Consider the following 1,228-nt stretch of genomic DNA (forward strand, 5'->3'; position numbering starts at 1 on the left):
CTGTTCTGACCAGATTGCACAATACATAGACATATGTCAATAGGACAAAGATATCACTTAACATTTAGCTTCCTGGATATTGTCTTAGGGTATCTCCTTTCTGTGCCTATAAAATCCCATTCAGATATTGAAGTCTCTGAAGACGGAACTTTGAAGATGATAGTTCCTCAAATTTCTGAAGGTGAAAATCCTTGAATAAAGCTTATTTTCTTTCAGTCAAGTCTCAGCTTCAAATACTGGCTTTTGAGTGGTGAGAAGCCAAAACTCAGATCCTGCAACACACACAGACTGATGAATGCACATGGTACTATACCAGGAAGACTAGGGAGATGGAGCCTGGAGGAGGGCAGCTCATCTGAAGTGAGAAAACTTAAGAGTGGCCGTTCCTCAAACAAGGGCTGAGTGTATGGTAGTTCCTACATGTAACTTTGTAATTTCAAACATGGGATTCGAAGATTTACAAAAACCAAAAAAAAAAAAACCCCACAAAACCTCCTGTGAGTCTTGTTCCAAATATTTTAGCATACAGAGTATGAATTTTCTCTGTTTTATTAATTCTCAGTGGTTATTAGAATGTGAAAGTAGGTGATCTTGGAGGTAGGCGTTTTATCATTCTATAAATTCGGATGGTTTTCATCAGATCCATAAAAATGATGAGAGCAGGGGGATGACAAGGTGATTCAGTGGTTACGAGCATTGGCTGTATCTTTAGAGGATCTGGGTTCAATTCCTAGCAGTCACATGGTGGCTGACAACCATTTGTAGCTGCAGTTGCAGGGGATCTGAGGCCCTCTTACGGTCCCAGTGGACAATGCATTCATGCATGTGATGCATAGACATACATGCAGGCAAATGAATCATGCATATAGAATAGAAGTAAACCTTAAATAAGCAATGCAATTGAAGTAGTGATTTACAATCTCTCAGTTAAAAGATGTCCAGATAGATTCACTGGAAAATTTTATTAGATCTTCAAAGAATAAATAAAAATAATACATATCAAACTATTCCATAAAACAAGAAGGAAAGGAACATTATCAAACTCCTTTTATAAAGATGGAACTATCCTGATACCAAAATCAAATAAAAAAGGATAGAAAATTTTGAAAATATTATAAACTGAGTTCAAGAACACATGGAAAAGATTATTCCTCATAATCATTTTGACTTTATTCCAGAGATGCAAAGATGGCTCAAGATATGCAAACCAGTAAGTGTAATATACAAA

The sequence above is a fragment of the Grammomys surdaster genome, unplaced genomic scaffold (genome assembly GCF_004785775.1).
Source record: "Grammomys surdaster isolate TR1022 unplaced genomic scaffold, NIH_TR_1.0 229, whole genome shotgun sequence".
NCBI lineage: Eukaryota > Metazoa > Chordata > Mammalia > Rodentia > Muridae > Grammomys > Grammomys surdaster.